A 13,256-nucleotide genomic window follows, 5' to 3' on the forward strand; every position below is an offset into this window, starting at 1 on the left:
AATAAGTCAATTTGTCAAATTTCTCAAGAACAGTTAACAAATTCAAAAGTTTGTGACTGCTGCTGGAAATGTACAATTGCTGATGGCTTGTCCAAAGAGTGTGTGAGAGAGAGGTGTCGACAAGAAAATAGGGACAAAAAGGTAGTGGAGAGAGTGGGCACAAGCAGTAGAGAAAAGTAATTTGTGGAGGAGTTGTAACACTTGGCTCCGCTCATTAGACAACTTCATAGAGAGCTAAAAGCTTTGCTTCTCCCCCCCAAACACACTCCCACACAAAGCTGACTGGAGTATGTCAGGCACCGTGCTGTTGAATGAAAACCAGCAACGTACGAAATGAAAAAAAAAATCAGTTTATATTCTACCCATGTAGAGTGCAGAGAGCAGTTTTCCTAGATTCTGCAATGGGATTTTAATTAAACTTTAATTAAATTGAATTTAAACCTTAAAGGATTGAGAGAAACAGAGCCGACAAATTACAATTTAGTAACACACACACACACACACACCAGATCAGTTGGCAAACTTTTTTTTAATTCTTCGCTTCACAAGTAACAGTTTCTAACTGCTACATGTCAATGAGAATAATAATAAAAATTATAATGATAATAATAATAATTTTCTTATTTAGATTGTATTTGATCTCATACTGGTCATAAAAGCTGCAACAAATCATACATTTTCACATCTACAATGAAAAACTGGAAAGGAGAAGGAAAAGAAAAACTATATCTATAGATACACTATATCTATAAAATAATAATAATGTTATCAGGCACATTCAAATGCCTGTAAGAAGAACATAAAATTTAGGTTAAATTGAGTTTGTTTTTTCTAAATATATATTTTACAAAACTTTTTGTACTTATTTTTTCTCATAATGACTATATTTTTAATATATTTTTAATAATTATTAATTATTAGCAATTATTAATTAACAGTATCAGTGGTAACAATTATTTGTCTACTCTACATGCTTTTCATGTAGTCTTTATGCCATTTGTTTCTAAACTATAATTTATAATAAAATAGCCATTCTCTCAGCTCAGCTATGACTGAATTGTTCTCTCTCATCCTGTGCTAATATGCTTACGTGTTAAATAGCCCAGCAGTTTCCCATTACTATCAGTTACTCTGAGGCAGGTTTTGAGCCAGTTGCTAAGAGCTTTCATCCAACAGTGTTGATCGTTAATACTGATCTGTGCATTTTCTCAAACTAAAGCTCTTATAAAGAGCTAAGACCATAAGACTGTGTTTGCGAGTTTAGTGAATACGCCAACAAGGCAACAAGGAGCTGGAGAGAATTGGAAACCGAGTGTGCAGCCGGTTCAGAAAGCTGAAAACAGCTGTGTTTTTACAACCTCTGAAACACAACACTAGAAAGGTTTTTTTTTTTTTCCATTGGCTACTCGTACTGCACCTGCTATTTCCATCACAGCCATGCGGTCACAAAGGGAGCAGTATATCTGTCAACAGGATCAAGTGCTCAATAGACCCCGAGAGCCACTCAATCCTTCAAGGCACCCTTTCCACTGGCCTCAACAAAGCCAAACCCAAAACCCCTCAACCTGGCCATCTCAGCCCAGTTCATTCAGGATATCCTCCTATTTTCTGTAAGAAGGATACTTCCTTCACCTGTCCAATCTGTCCAAACTACCCGGGGAGCAGTGTGTTACCGTCACAGTGATCATTTAGGGTTCTGTTCTTAAAAATCTGACATGTACACCTGACATTGAGATATTTATATTTGAAAACTCCAAGATAAACATCCCACCACACTGAGCTGTTTCACAAGAAATGTGCAGGTTGAGCCTAAGTGTCCCAGGCCAGACTGTTTGGCGCTTCTGAGTAAATGTAAATGTCAAACTCAACGTCACCTGTCTCAACAGCAATACTGACAGGCGTCATGTCACCGAGGAAGGAAACAGCAAATAAAAACTCACTGTTCCTTGGAAAAAAACTTGTCATCACGGCTCAGTTCTAAACTTAAATAGTTTTATGTGATCCCGTGGTCTGACATGGATGTTAGCATTGGGGAGACACCTTCAGAGGTAAAAACCCAAAGGAAGAGTGAAGGAAACAGAAAGACTGGCTCGACCCAAAGGGGATTAAAGAGGGGTCACAGTGGATCAGCTGGGTCTTCCTCTCCCACAGAGAAGGGAAAACAAATATTAATCACCTCTAGCACTTCACACACAAAGGACCCCAAGACGCAAGGGCAGGAGGGCTGGTGGGGAAGACGACACAGGCCTCAATAACTAATTAAACACCCACCCCACCCTGCAAGGGTGGTGCTGTGGTGGGGCCAACGCTCAGGACCCTTCGATGTGTGAATGCATTTCTAGTGTTGAAATTCAGTTGCACTTACACATGCAAGTGATTTTGAGTGGACGTCAGGGATCTCTTCTGATTAATGTAGTGTTGGTAATTCTGCATTAAGAGCTTGTTTACATGTACAAAGTGTCTACTGTATGTGAGAAGAAAAGATTGATCGAGGTAGATAAAGAGATTGAGTGTGTGTCACAGCAAAGGTAGCTGGAACAAGTGTTTGTTTTTCTTCCTCCTGCTTGGCAACATGCTCGGTCCACACTCCTCTTCCTCCCACACCTCCCTCATCCTCCGTCCATGAGGCATCTCACGAGTGGCAACGACGAACCCCACCTGGCATACTGGGGATGGCGCCATCTGGTCGTGGCCAAGGCTCGCCATCGGGCCCGCAGTCAATACCCACACTGCCAGTGTGGTGTTGTTTAATGAGCGCATATGAGCAAACATTTGACTGCCAGGTGGCGTTGCCTCCACGCCATGCCGACCAAACAGGGTTCTGCCATTGCTGTTCAAACCCGGGGGCATCAAAGGGGGGCCTTGGATTTCCAAAGTAACTAAGCCATAATCCACCCCCTTATTGGTCCCATTCATATTGAAATACATGATCAGAGGAGCTGAGGAGGCCCTAATCTTGCCAATGAGCAGTCCGGCACAGCTGCAGGGATAAAGTCAGAGTATGAGACCACCAGTATATTAGAAAAACTCAGGCCTTGCTGATTGGATTAGGGGAGATGAGGGAGGGGGGCACTCGGGGTTGAGGAAATGTCATCTTCCAGTGTGTGAATGTGTGTGTGCGAGTGTGTGTGTGTGGCGTGGTGGTCTTGGCATTGGTGTCCTCGGATCAGGAGGTGGAGCAGACACACTTTGTCCCGGGGTTGGGTGACTCGCAAAAGAGAAACTGGAGGGGGTGAGGCGAAGAATGGCGACAACAAAATGGAAAGCAAATGCTGAGTGTGTGGAGTCAGGCCTTGATCGCACCTCCCAACCGCCCAGCATGAGCTCGTCTCGTATTAAGTTGAAGCATGGCAGTTTTAAGGAGGGAAAGAAAGAGAGAGAGAGAGAGAGAGAGAAGGAGGACTAAACCGGGCATTAGCTGTCGACTTAAAGGTTTGTGCTGGTTCCTCTGGTAGGAAGAGCCGCCCCGTTTAAACGCGATTGAGCGTGGCTTAGATGGGGATCAATGGTTATCCTCTCGACTGTTTTGTTTTGAGGTTTCTTTTCTGTATTTACTGTGAGGCAAAGAAGAAGCCATTTTGTTTCACAAAGCAGGAGCCAAATATTTCCATAGTTGTATGTCTGGCACTGGCAATGTGATTTATTCATTTAAACTGGCAAATACTTCTAAACCACAGACTTCACAATTTATTGCTATAAAACACTGGATTCTCTAGTTTCACTTTTAACAAAGACCATGGAGGACTGGCATCCAGGCGTGAAATCTGACTGGATCATCACATGGTGCTAGTTTGCTAGTGCTCATGTTCTGTAATGAATGAAGAAAATGTCATATCAAATACACACACACCCTGTAACAGATGTGTTCCTGAAGTGACGTCAGTACAAAGCAATGCACAATATTTATGTTTGTTTCTACAGGATGTAAAACATGAGCTTTAAATGTTGTGTCAGGAAGACGCTCTGCTGTAAGACCGGTTAGTGTACTGTCTCAAACAACACACAGTTGTGTTTAAAGGTGCTGATGATTAATTGGAGTTATGGCAAGACTTTAGTTCTCATACTCACATCATGTCACATTTACACTATTATACTGTGTGTCGATGCTTATAATCAATATTACTCATAAAAAATGAGTTTGTGGTACATACTGTATAATAGAAATGTGAATATTCCAGAAAATGGCAAGGAGATGTTTGTTGATAAAATTTCCTCCTCCATCTTCTCTGTTCTTTGCTGTAATATTAAAAATAAATGTAATAATTTAATTAAAATTTCATGAGTCGAAGCATATTATTAGTTATTTTTGCTTTGTGTATGAACATACAAAGTCTGACTATATTTGTTTAATAACTAATGAGCACATTTGTTTAATGTTCTTATACAACAGACTGTGTTTATAAGTTTGTGCCTTTTCAAATATCAAATACAACATGTCAACCAAACACAGACAAAATATATACCAAAATATACTTTACAGCATTAAGCAAAATAAACAAATACAAACAAACTTATTTTAAGTTTGATACATACATCACACAACAATAAAACTATTTTATTCTTTGAGCACTTACTGCACACTGTGATTAGAGTGAATCAGCCTCCATTTCTCCTCCAGACTCTGTGGACTCCACAGCTGAGCAGCAGCTCAGAGCCACACGGCCTCCACTGAGCTGACAATGGATTTTTGGCTCTTGGTACACCTGCCCAAGATGTTTACTCTGGATTGACACTTGACGCTGTGTGGCTAGAGCTGTAGAGACAAATGTGAGCCTATTTCACATTCCCTCATCTTAACAGCCTGTTGACATTTTAGCTGATGACATCAAATAGGTTAACAATTTGACTGATCATTTGTCCCTGCCATAATACAACACAAAACAGTAATATAAACAGTGCTAGTATATATGTGTGTGTATAGACACACAAAATATTACAAATAAGGTGTTTGTGTGACATAAATTGTATCAATATCTTTTAGGCAGGACATTACAGAGGGATTTAAAATACTTGTGTTATTATTACATATGGACACGTGTATGCGTCCATAGACAGATATGTGCGCACACACACAGGTGTGATGTCTCATGTCAGTCAGTCCTTGCGTTTGTAGACAGCAGACTTTTATGGAATCCATCTGCAAATTCATCCAGTCACACTGGAAAACCTTCAGCACTTCTGCATTCGACTGTGATATGCCAAGCACATTTCTCTGTAACGTGTTAAAGATAAACTTTGAATCCGGGAAAACAATGTTTTATTCTGACAGATCCACCATAAATAGAAGCTTTTTATACCGGAATCAGTGTGCATTGTATCTCTAGGATTTCTCTAGGCATTTGAAGTCTCATCGTAACTGGAGGGTTTAAACTTTAATCTTTGGATTCCCTCTGGCTATATATAATGTATGTAATATCGACTTTTTTTTTTTTTTTTTTTGGTGTGTGTGTGTGTCATAGATATGCATTGTTGTCCCACAAAGGAAGTACTTAATTTTTTAATTCAAAATTGACACCATTGTAAAAAATTCACTTCTTGTGTACCAACTGCCAAAATGATATATGGCAGTGCAATATTACTCACATAAAGTACCACTGTTTTTCCCCCCTTATATTCTTAGGTATTTTGTCATACATTGCCTAGTTACTGTCTCAGTGTCAGTGACAGCGTTTTGAGAAAATCCTACTTCAGTCATTTAGTGCATTTTCCATTGACTGGATTAGGATGATGACAGTAAAGGAAGTTATATTTTTAGTCTATGTTTTAGCATCTTGTCATATTATCACTGCAAGTGTGCTGTGAGGGTCACTTGAGTCCAAAGCAAATGTCGACTTTGGTCTCTGCGGACTGAGAGAGCTAGATCAACAACTCTATTGCCCCTCAGAGGGATCTGCAGTTGATTAAGTACCCTGCTGAGAGAATGGAGCTGTTGCCAAACACATACTAAAATGTCCAGAGCTACAATGGCTGGTCATGAGCCAGTGCTTATTCTCCACTGTACAGGGCATTATATTTACAATTTCAAAATGTATCATTTACAGGACGCACTTTAACATATATGCACCAGTGGAGCTACCTGCAGTAGTCCAAATAATGTCAAATGGAATAATCTTTTTATACATTTCTTGCTACATACTGCTTCGCCTGTTATCTTTGTGCACAGGTTGTCCATATACAATATAACTGAGCATTGAAATGAATCTTGTTTAAAGTTAATTTATTTTAAAGGTTAGTAAAGTTTAAGTTTTCACAAACAGTGGTATGACAAGTCTAGCATAGACAATGAAAGTGTTTCAATCCACAGTCCCTCTACCCTCACCCCCACCCAGCAAAGGAGTCAAAAGAAAAAAAGTAGAAAGTCTTCCAAAGCAGTTAGGCCTCTTTTGGCATGTCTTTGGCTGATGACATAGCACCTTGCTTGGACACATTGCTAACAATGCAAAGAACATGTTGATAGCCATTAATATTTTCCTGAGTTTACTTAATTATAGCCGCACATAATTCCCATCTCAGCACTGCAGGGGTTTTGGAAGGGATCCTCCTTCTACTGTTCAAGCTCACAGCCTGTGCCAGTATGGCAGACTGCAAATCTCCAGTCCCAGTGCGCCCTGGGAGTGGAGTGACAGTTTGTGTCAGCTGCATCTTTTACCTGTCGTCAGGGAGCTGCTATCCTTCTTCTTCTTTCCTCTTCTTCTTCGTGAGAGGAGCAGGTCCGTCTTCTGACCACATGTATCAGAGGGCTCCTCGCTGGGTGACATTCCTCTGTAAAGCTGAGGAGCCCCACAGCTATTTATCTCTATCTCTGCACCTTTTAGAATTGGCAACATCCCATTTCACTAGTGATCCCTCAGTCAACAGCTCAGTGCCTGGCTATCTGCCTGTTAGCTGTGACAGCTGTATATTCTTACATGCTGAAATAGCAGCAAGTGAGTGAGTAGGTGAGTGAGTGAGTGTTGAATTTGTTAGGATACCACCATGTTTAGTCGGTGGTGAGGCCTTCAAGGGCACGCCATGGCAGTGTCACAAATCCCTGAACAGCCCTGGATCACTAAGGAGTTTTAAAGGAGATGTAATGAGCAGTGTTGACCATGACACAGATCTGTTGAAAAATTAGGAATTAGGCCCAAATTTAGAACAACATAAACTTGTGAACAATCAGCTCAGTTGCTGCAGACGTTTTTGGTTTGGTTAAAAAACCAGCTGCCTGTTTAGGTATCAGGCCTATCATATCATACTTATCATTGCTAGGCATTGTTTTTAGGGCATTGTGCTTATAACACCTTATCTAATCAAACTGTAACTCACTGAAAAGCTAATAGCTGTCTTTGTTAAACTGGATATTCAGCCAGCTCACACTACAATAAAAGTCCACCGGATCAATTCTACTTAAATTGTTGAGATTTCACTCAGCTTTAGAGCCATTAAAGTGCCACTTAGCACTTAGTCTGTTTAAAAAAAAGCTTGAATTGTTCTATTTTATCACAGTAGCTTTAGATTAACTGGGAATTTACGTAACTAAGTCGGTGTCTGTTGACTCAGACAACATCTTCTCATGACAACAAGAATACCGAAAGTTTAAGTTTAAATTTTTATTGTAACCCCTCAGATTATCCTAATTATATACAATAATAGGCTCAGTCCTTTGAAAGTTAAGCCTCTTTTACCTCTCTTATCTCTTGCCTGTAACTACACGCACCAGTAAAATATCACTGGAAACCCCCTGGAATAGTATCAACATGCACAAAATCTGCAGTATGTAAAAACAATGAACACAACAATGAACTCTAACATTGAGAAATAATCATCTTTAAGCAGTTTTTTTCCTATTTCTGTTTTCTAAATTAAATGCACAGCACAATAGGCATGATTTCTTTAAAGCAAACAAAATAAAGATTTGTGTATATTTTGTTTATCCAAAATCCATTCAGATTTGTCACATACCGGCTTGTTGTTGCTTGCTGAGGACTCAGCAATTTTCAGCTCAGCGCTTAAGTGATTTTGGCTGCAATTTTGTTGGGCCTCTCTTGTAAATGAGAAAGACAATAAGGTAATCTCCCCGGGTTTACCTGAAATAAAGTTGAAACATGCACACAATCTTTTCAGTCCGTCTGCTGCCTCAGCACTGCTGTAGAATAAAAAAATGGGTCCTCTGAAATCCAGAGGAATTCTTCCTCTGGATTTCAACCCAGGAAGTTTCCTCACTGATGCCCGTCATAAATGTTTATGGTGCTCCTTAAAAGCTAATAGTTTAATTTGGAGGCTCTGGCAGATAAACACATTTTTTTATGATGTATCCACACATCTGCTGTGAGGTCTGCACCTGACAGAAGAACCATATGGTGAGTGAGAAGGAGAGCAAAGATTTATTGTGCTTTCCTTGCACCCATGCCTTGATGCCATAAAGTGTTACGATGTGTTTTCCACTGACTACATTTTAAGCACATATTTACCAGACAACAGAGACATAATTCACTCATGGTCATGACTTAGCCAAGGCAGCTTTCCTAAACCCAGTATGAACCTGCTGCAAGTTAGAAATAAAGCACATGAGCTGGTTTTCGGTGTTTCATTTTGGCTTCTGTGTTGTAAAGTGTTTTAGGGACAGCCAAATTAAAGTTTCTGTGCGTTGACTGATCAGCAGAACAATTTACAAAGATTGGGGTTCAAATTTCAAAATAAGAATCATAATAAATATGCCAGTCTGTGTCTGCACTACCAGTGTGATGGAAGTTCATTGTTGATGTTGTTACATCACAGTCGCATTAGTTTAAGTTTGTCAGCTGTAAGTAAGTAAAGATGAATGCTTCAACAAAACGTTATATCTGAATATTGTGTTTTTAAGCAAAAGCGACAGGACTTCTATTGCGTGACATATATGGGTTTAAAGGAACTATGTTTGATATGCCACGAGAGTGTCAAGGTGTTATATATGTTATGTTATATATGCTAACAAGGCCACAAACTGTGGGAAAGAGAAAAAGCTTTGAAATTGTGTTCCAACTTAACTGACAGACAGAATATTCTTACCAAGCAGTCGATCATCCAAAAATCAGCAGTCTGCTGTCATACAAGCTCTCAAAACCGAGCAAATAATTCTCTGGTGGTGAATTTTTAAATCACAGTAAGGTAGAGCCAACCAGCATACGGTGCTTAGACAGCAAATGTTGTTTATCATAATTAACAGCTCAATTTGTGACCTTTCACTTATTTATCTATATCTAAGTCAGTGTGGCCCTCTAGAAAAAAATGCTGCTTCTGATGCGTTCCAAAATTTGTTTATTAAGGAAAATGGCCACTTTTAGCATAAATATGGTCAGACTTAAAAGAGCCAATAATGGCACAAAACCTCTACTGAAACCAGTTTTGGTACAAAAATGTGTGTACATAATATAGCAACTGCACACAGTAAACGCATTTAACATTTAACATATAACAGGAATAATATCCTTATCTGGTCAGAACACACACACACACACACACACACACACACACACATGTAGAGTTCAGGTTTCAACAATGTTACACCAAAATGAATTTTGGCAGTCAGTGTTTTGCTTATATGTTTTGGTTCCCAGTTTAAACACACTCATTTTCACTTGGATCTGTAGAGCTGCAAGGGTTCAAACTTGTCCTCCAAGCGATACGACTGGAGGGCCCTAAATCCTCATTCTGTTAATTAAGGCTGAGAGAACTATTGTGGATGAGAGAAAATATCTTGGCAAAAAGCATCCGTGAGGGATGCACATGGGAAATTATTGTTTTTAAGTTAATAAGTTGTTTTACTCTTAGCGGAGTGAGAGGGGATTTTAGGGATTCAAATCAAAACAAACAAAATGTTGAAATGAACTTAAGAGCAAGGGACGAATCTTTGAAAGGAAATCAATTTCACACATGTATGAACAAAACAAAGTGATGTTAATGCCCATGCATCAACTTGCACAGGCACACACACTCACACACACACGTACAGAAAGGCCTGTCAGAGATAAAACATCATGAAGGAGCCCACAATCTCTTTCCGCTAATCAAGATAAATAGCTTCTACTGTAGCAAATTGAACAGGCTCCATTTAATGGTGCTTTAATTTTCATTTCTTATCTGAGCAGAGGTGAGACACTCAAACAAATTGTTAACATGAAGATTTGGATAATATTTAAAAGCTTGAATGCAGCCGCATGATTAATGTGGTCACAGTTGACAGATAAGAAACAGACTAATGGCTCTGAGAGGCAGCCAATTTTATAGCACCCTGACAGCAGATATGAACCCTGTGGTTCTCTAACCTGCTTTTTGGACACTCTTTATTTGAAAAGATATGACAAAGTGTAACATAACTGACTGACAAAAAAAATTGCACAAGATTCATTAAAGAAAAAAACATATTTAGAAAACACAAGGATTCATATAAACTGAATATTTTAAAGAATTCATTTTGAATCATGTAATTATTTCTTTGTGCAAATCTAAACTTCAACAAATCAAACCAAATTAAAACAAAAAAGGGAACAAGTCGAAACTCACTTTCCAGATTTAAGTACTGAACAAATGATAATGCCAATAATAAAAACTGTGACAAAACATGTTATGTTTTCTTCAGTGATCCTGCGTCAGCTTAATGAGATCTCTTTTAACTGTCCCTAAACCAAATTTAACTCAGATCTTTAATTAGGCATTCACACAGTAAGGTATACTGTATTTCCAACACTAAAATGATTTTGCATGTTGCAGAAAATCGCTGTTGATGTCAAAGCAACAATAATGTAAACTGAACGACTGTTTAATATACCATCTAATATTTCTGTATGTTGTTTGTTCTAGTATGGAAGACATGCAGTAAGCTAAATACTTGAATACACTCTATTTGTACAGCATTAAATCAGCTTGGTTACCACACAAAAACAGATTGCAATTATGTTGACTACATTATTGCTGTTTTACACGCACACCTCTAAGTAACCATACAATTCATGTCATTCAATAAAATGTGTAATAGCAGTACAGTGGTCCTAATGTCAACATAAGTTATGGACAGATAATGTATTTAACAAAACCACTACAAAGTTGCAAAAACTGCTAAAATTTGAAAATGTGTAGATGGGTCATTCAATGTACTACGACAAATATAATATAATATAATATAATATAATATAATATAATATAATATAATATAATATAATATAATATAATATAATATAATATAATATAATATAATATAATATAATATAATATAAAGCATGAAATTACTAAACTAAATAATAGAATTGCTGTTTATTCATTTGACACTTGAAAACTCAAAGGTTTCTTTGTTTGGTCTGTCTTAGTCAGCTTTGCCAGACTCTTTGTCTTTGAAACTCATGCCGTGGCAGATGATTTTGTGCAACATTGCTCCCCCTAGTGGAGCTGCACGTCCACTGCATTTACAAGATCTCATGACATGACACACCTCATCGCAAGATAAATTGTAAAACTTTAATTTTGTGCAACCAGAATTGGTTGCTTCTTAATATTCCAATTGTATTTTGTTTATGTAGAACACAAAGACATGATGATGGTTTTCAATTAAGACAACAAAAAGAGCAGTGCCACCTGCTTTCTTAATGAGCCGAGAGGTGATTAACACGCTGACAAGGAACACAGACAGGAAATAAAATCAATGGCTCCACATGTGTCTCCTCAGTGACAGTTTTTTTTTTTATTTACAGGCTTTAGACCTACAAACTGATGCTGTATTTGTTCAATAACAAGATGTGTTGGCGCATTAAAACAGTTAATATGTTTGCAATGTATTCCTTACTAATTGTTTTTTCTTTAGCTCTTAATGTAGCATAGTTGCCTTTTCTTAATTGTTTTTCTAGGCCATGTACATGCACTGAAGTACTATATTTCAGTTCAATTTCAAGGTCCTTGTACTTAAGTAGTATTTTTATTTTAATGCTACAGAAGGAATCATTTTACTTTATATTCCACAAAATTTACTTTGCAGATATTGTTCAGACAAAGATTTTACAAACAAAGTGCACAATCAGTTCATAATATATGATGCATTGTATATAATCTACCTAAAAACATAAAAAAATATTTAGCTCCACCTTGACCAACTACAACATGATATCAATAATGATGTATATGATAACATAATGATAAAATACATTTATAAATACAAAAAACCTAAAGTTAAATAAATTATGATTTAAATAAATTTAATTATGTAATGCTGGATTACGGTGTAATATTGTGTAGTAGTACTTTTGATACTCAAAGTACATTTTGATGCCGATACATGTGTAGTTTTACTAAAGTATACTTATAAATACAAGCAACAAAGTAGTTTGGCATTACTATTTTACTTGCAGAATGTCAGTGATCTGGATGAGACCTCCTCTCTTTGGTTTTTCCACTACGAAGCTTCTGTGCTGTTTACTCCAACAAATTTCCGCCTGTAATATGCTGCCATTGACGTTTATTCTCCCCTTGAGGGCTTCCAAAGTCACTTTGTTAAGCAAATGAACACAGAGTGGTGGCTGTGGGTGTTCTGAGGGCCCCAGCTGTACACTAACTTGTCAGGGCAGGACAGAGCTCTGGGGTGGGTAAATCTGCCTCCAGTGCCCCAGGATGGGGGATTACCTTGGGCTATTTGGCTTCTTCCAAACAGGTGAGGAGCCAGGTTAGACATGACAGTCTTTGTTGGGGTGTCCAGGGCTTAGGGATATTACTTTTAAAATCGTCTTAGTGGGTGTTCCCAGTGCTCTCCCTCTGTCTTCTCTTGGTTGTTTGTTTGTCAGTCATTAGAGATCAGGCATTTTGTGTGGGTAGAAGTTCTTAATCCAAATGGCAGTGATTACAGGGGTGGTCAATAGGAGCTAATTGTGTGAACTCCAGAGTTAATAAGAGAAAGATAATCAGTTGGCTTTAAATGATCAAGTACTTGTACTTGTACTGGTGTTGCAAGGCTAATTTATTTTTCACATATAAAATCACAGCGTGTCACTGAAACAGACTTCTGATAAAAGAAAAATGTTAGAAAAATGTCATCATTTTAGACCAGTGAGGACGATCAAAGTACTCAGCTGGCATTGCCACTGGGCCCATTCCTCAAACATAAACCCTATCTAGGCTGCGGATTTTGTGCGCCTTAATAAAGTCCTAATCACTGGGAAGCATTGTTTATTTTCTGTTGCACTGGCCCCAGGGTCACACAAATTTAAACCCTCTGGCACTGTGGCTTTCCCTCAAAGCTTCATATATCCGCTAAATAC

At 38.3% G+C, this 13,256-nt stretch overlaps 1 long non-coding RNA gene across 1 annotated transcript in view; it reads right to left on the minus strand.

Annotated features, from left to right (window-relative positions):
- The window catches only part of LOC124068629, a 31,100-nt gene extending 24,339 nt beyond the window's left edge, over positions 1–6,761 (minus strand). The window contains exons 1-2 of the long non-coding RNA XR_006844954.1: positions 6,650–6,761; positions 4,575–4,753 (exon numbers count right to left, since the gene is read on the minus strand). This is a non-coding gene — a long non-coding RNA (uncharacterized LOC124068629). The remainder of the gene's footprint in view (positions 1–4,574; positions 4,754–6,649) is intronic.
- Between the last annotated feature and the right edge of the window lie 6,495 nt (positions 6,762–13,256).

This window comes from Scatophagus argus, chromosome 12 (genome assembly GCF_020382885.2).
Source record: "Scatophagus argus isolate fScaArg1 chromosome 12, fScaArg1.pri, whole genome shotgun sequence".
Classification (NCBI taxonomy): Eukaryota; Metazoa; Chordata; class Actinopteri; family Scatophagidae; genus Scatophagus; species Scatophagus argus.